Genomic DNA, 6,110 nt, shown 5'->3' with positions numbered 1-6,110 from the left:
TATATATATATATATATATATATATATATATATATATCTTTCTTTTGAATTAACTCTTTCTCTTGAATTTAACCCCTTAAGACGAGAATTTTTTAACAAAAAAAACTTAAAAATCTTGTTTTCTAAGAATTTTCAGGATTGCTGAATTTGTAGAATTTAAATTTCAATATAATCTGATTCTGACGTGAAACGATCTTAAAAGCTTTTTGATATCGCTGAGTTTAAATTTAACCTGAAAATGTCAAATTTCAGAAAAGTAGTAATTTCCAATGAAGGAGGATCTAATGTCACTGGAGTCATAATCAGAGATTGGGAGTCAGTTTAAATCAATATATACCGTTTCCATAGTACTGATCAATTTCAAATAAAGCGAAACTAGAAACTTGATGTTATTTCATAATTAAAAAATCTTTTAAACACTGAATTTTATGATAATCAGATTATTTTTTTAAATTTCTATTCGTCATGTTGGATTTACTATTTTTTATTTTTTTATTTTTTTCTATTTTTGACTTCAGATTCGAATAAAAAACCTATTAAATTATTTCATAGATTATAAGTTTTATAAAATTTGAATGATCTGTTTACAATATAAAAGAAGGATTCAAAATGAAATCCCCTACAAAAAATTATACGAATAATTTTTTTATATATTTTATTTTAAAAAATTTATATGTTAAATGTGCATCTATATTTCACGGTTGAAATTATTTTTTCTACGAATAAACAAGTGACATATTTATATGACTGATGAATTTCTTTACGAATTTCTGACGAATTTATAAACTTTTCACTGACGAAAGAAGTTTAAGACAAAAGTTTGCGTAATAGAAAACTTGATGTCATCTGGGAAAGTAAAAGTTGCATTTCTCGTGCGACAAGTATCGCAAGACAATATTACGACGCATATCTGATATATACAACTCTCAATTGATTTGCTTTGCGAATTCGCGACGGAATCGATTAGCAAACAGTCGACGAGCATCGAATGTCGGTAAGCATATATGCAGGTAGTTCTGGTGATAATGTAATTTCAGCGCTGTAATAGTGCCACGGAATATATTCGGTCGTATGTATACGTCAGTAGAACATCAAATGCGTCGTCCTTACATAGATACAGTTACTCGTATACCGTAGCATATGTACCATAATCAAATTGCACGCGTCTTGTAATAACGCAATGCAAATATTGCACAGACGGTTTTCGATTACGAATTAAAGTATCAACCGTAATATATGTCTCTACATAAATTACATGGTGAAAATTATTTCGTATCTCATGCTTTTGAGTACTTTGTACGTTTATGTTGAAGATAAATTTTCTTTCATGAAATCGTCCATAGATCACTGTTACAACATGTCGTAAATTCACCACAATCGCGTTACATGTAATTCTAGGCACTCTAGGGTGCGACCATGCATGACATCAAACGATTTTCGAATATCGGGCGCGCAAGCGTTATTAGCCGCGGTTTCGACATCGAACGCGCATTCGGGCGAATTGTGCGGGCTAGCGCGATGTCGCTCGTGTATTTCATATCTTCGTTACAGTCACGTTAATATCGAGAAAATCTTGTACCGAGCGGAAAACCGGCCCGAAGCGGCGCATAATTGCGCCGCTATATACTAACGACTTCATCGTTGCGTAATCACGCGTACCGGCAACGTCAGGCATTGCTACAATCGCAACGCCTATGCAAGACATTGTGCAAAACGATGCCGCGAGCCAGACACTGCCTACGGATGATATTTGCTCGTATCCGGAACGGTTCGTCACTTAGGAACATATTCCTTGCATCAAAGAGACGTCTGCACGATGCATTATGTTAACAAACGGATACACGTTTACACAGACAGGTATTCGCAGCAATCGGCACGCAATCGTGGAACGACCGAGGCTTTCGTCTCGCCGCCGCCCGAGGTATGTCTGTGTAATTACTCCGAGCGTGTAAGGACGCCCCCGTGCTCTCTCGATGTGACTGCGATCTGCAAACTGCTTAATCAATTATGTTCTGATCGTACGAAATGAATAATGTCACGATATTACGAATGTTAGCTTTGCGCGATGAATGTTTTCCTTTATTACGCCGACACGCGAAGACGTGGAAGCACATTTTCTAGCTGCCGTTATAATGCTTATAATGGAGAGCAAATGGATTTATATTAATTGTTTAATATAATTTGATATTGCGTCAAACTAGTTTTCTCTGATTTTCAAGCATAGGAATTCTTTGTATTTTACGTATTTAAGAAATTCATTTATACATTGTTAAAAATAAAATGTTAATTTTAACTTGAATTAATTTTTGTACAAGAAATAATTAATTTTAACATTTTTGCATATCTCAGAAAGTCTTCTATATGTCTTTAAATTAAAATTAATATCTTACTTTTAATAGTGTATAAATGCTATTAAATTATAATATTCTATTTTCAAAATTAAAATGTGTAGGTTCAGATTATTTTAAGATATAAATAATAAATAATATCTCTTATTAATATCTCTTATTAATTCTCTGACACAAATAATGTTTAAATTAATTTTAATTTTTATAATATTTTATAGACTTTTTTGTTCACGGTGCTTATTTTCTCGCAGTCTAAATTCTCTTTAAAGCTACAAACTACACATATTTCAGAGATGCAGTGTCAAATTATCATTTCTTCCTTATCAATTTAGAATCATGATGAACACACTTATCTCGCTCTGAATACTCACGTTACATAGTGCTCGCACTCCCCGACAGAAACGTCGAGATTATTTAAACTTAACTAGCATGCGGTAGTATGCATATAAGCAGTTGACTCGTAAATTGAGTAGATCGTGACTTCCGACAGCGAAATACGCTTGTCCGGATAAGCGTGCACCCTGGCTACGCGGAACCAACCAACCCCCGGCTCTCGTCTCCCGTCGTGCCTCCCTCTATCTGTCGTGCCTTCGCCTCGGCAAGCTTCTTCCCGGGTTCTCACGAGGCAGCTGGGTGCGAAATACGATAAACTCTCTCGCGAATCTCCGCGAGTGACGGCGTCGAAAAATATTTACTCCCCGAACGCGCCCGTCGGGTATCCCACACCTCCTGCCGTAAGCCTTTGCCGTACCCGTCTGTGCCAACCTTCTTCGACTGCCTTGCCCAGCTTTCTCCCGAAAAGATTCCTATCCTTCTACCTTCCTCTTCGGTTCGGCAAGAACCCGTTTATTCGCGGGCCAAAGGTATTTACATAAATCAGCCATGCAATCTCTTTTTATATTTCGTCAAAGTATGGCGCGAGTATACACGACTGCTTATATGTACGTAAATATTCGTTTATGCAGGTCCTCAGCATCCACAGCCTTTTCCTTGTACGCACTGCTGGATACGTCCCGTAATGTCCCTAAAACGCACCAATGTGCCCGTGTGTGCGGATTTTGCCGTCATTCTTGGCAAATAAGCGAGTCACTGAAATTTCTTTACTTTTTTTTATGAAAGCTCATCGCTTTAAAGATGAATATAAAAATATATTTTATTGTTTATTCCTACTTGAGTTTTATATATACAAGATATATACGAGATATATTTTTAAAAGTCCTCTTGTATATAATGATCTGTAAAACGATGTTGTTAAAACTACATGAAATAAATTCAGGACATGAAATGAATTAAGCGTAACTGAAAGCAGTGGCATATTTTATCTTATATATTTGTATACCGTTGCGATGATATGATGTTATATATTTCTATTACTAATTTTCTGCGAGACTAATTATTTTTATTGATATTAGCACGAGTTTATAAAATTTAAATTAGTAATGATCATATAAAGAGTAATATATGTTTTCTAAAAATCTAAATAAAAAATTTTTTAAATATACTTTAAAAATTTTTATTTAGATTTTTAAAAAGCATAACTTATATTTATAGGATCAAAGATAGATAAAAGATTTATAATTTGCGATAACCGTATCAAATAACCTCTCGCTAATATTAAATTATATATTGTATATTCACGTAAATATCTCACACAGATTGCGGAAGAAACGAGAGGCTTACGGTTAATGAAATTGAGTTTGAGTGTGATAGGATGAATTCGGCTTTGATGTTGCTTCAGCTGGTTGTACTGTTACTGAATGAGGTTCCGAGTTGATGTTGGTTGAAATATTAATTAATCGACGAAAGACAAACGTAGACGCGGATGTCATCCGATTATTTTCAGTCTGGTTGACTGACGAGGGAAGAGTAGGTCGCTGTGAGATATGAAAGAAAATGATAGTGGTAGTACGCGGCAATTAATTAAACGAAATTCACAAGCAGTGTGAAAATGAAACGAATTGCTTTTGTACGGATCTTTTTTTCAGCGCTTCAGGAAATTGAGCATACATCCTTCACTAACGATTAATTACTCTGAAATTTTTTATGCTAACAACTGATTTCATCGAAAATCTAAAATATTTTTTTTTAATGTCTATAAATTCTTTTATAAAATCCTTCGAATATATAAGTACTTTCGATTTATTCGTATGAATAATTTTAGAATTGCGGACTGAAATAATATGCATGAAGAATTATTTATTTCATTAACAGGAAAATTATATATAAAATTAAAAATATTTTAAATATTATTTATATTTGAAGGAATAATATATTTTAAGAAATAAGTCAATTCTGTGTCAAATCATTTATATTATAACTGATTAAATGTAAAGAATAAAATATTGGAAATAATTTTATTATATAACCCGTTAAATATTTCGTAGCAACGATATCAACGAACATACAGCTTGACCTCGATACTTTCGTGATATGTTGCATACTATTGTTTACAAAAAACAGCCGGCTTTGCCGCATGTGGAAAGTCGCTACCATTCGTACATTGACATTCGGATGAGCAAATAGTGGCGTGTTCAATTTTGTGTATCTTCACGTTAACACTCGAAACACGATCACAAGTATCACTAGGCATTAAGCGTTGTTCTCTAGAAATAAAAGAAATAAAAGAAGTACAATATTATTGCGATTAAATCATTCTTAAGATTAACAATTCGAAAACGTATTAAAACTCTTTACTAAAACGCAATTTATTTGTTTAAATAAAAGTAATAAAAGATGGAAATTATTAATATTAATATTAATATTAATTATTATTAATATTAATTATAATAATTTGTTCAAAATTATTAATTATAATAATTTGTTGTTTTGTTACGACGTTTACAGACAATAATTTCTTTAATGATGTTTGAATTACACGAATATACTTCGCATGAAGTATTAAATTTTTCATTGACCATATGATTTAGTTACAATTGTTTCCACATTAAAAGAGCATGAATAACGTATGAATCGCAGACGAGATCGAGCAATAGATTGATATGAGCAATGGATTACGCTGCAATTTAACATTGTTTAATACCGGAAGTGCTACGCGATCGTAATTAATCGTATTTTCATGAGTATTAAGTTGTTAGTATCGATCGCTTATCAATAATTAATTTGAGATGGACTGAATAAAATATTTGACATTATTTTATAATGTTAAATATGAATATGAAATATGAATAATTACTACCAAACATTTATTTTTTAGTACAAAGACATTTATTTTTTGGAAAATAAAGATATTGCACGGTTTTTTTTTTTACCAACAAAAATCCGTCTCTAAATACGATTTTGAATAGAAGTTTAAGATTCTAAAGGGCTAGATACTTTAATGACGAAGAAAGTTAATCTATTCATTGTCATTGATTGAACAGCATAAACAAATCACATTTGTTGTAAATTTCGAAAGTACCATGCAAAATATCGTGTGATTGTAGTATGCATTTTCGTAAATGTCATGTTGAGGAAGTCTTACGAAGCTCACAATCTGGACAGTCTGAGAGGAGGAAATGCATCTGGTGAAGCAACATCAAAGTCAATAATTTATCATTCGTGTATTAATCTTATCACATTAATCATGTATTTTGGATATTTTGAACAAGAATTAAAAGAAAAGAAATTTTATATATATATATATATATATATATATTTATTATAAATTAAAATCTTTTATATTATATATATATATATATATATAATAATAATATTATAATAATAATTAAATTATATATTATATATATATATATANAANAAATA

This window comes from Atta cephalotes, assembly GCF_000143395.1.
Source record: "Atta cephalotes unplaced genomic scaffold scaffold00021, whole genome shotgun sequence".
NCBI lineage: Eukaryota > Metazoa > Arthropoda > Insecta > Hymenoptera > Formicidae > Atta > Atta cephalotes.
This window is presented reverse-complemented; position numbering follows the sequence as displayed.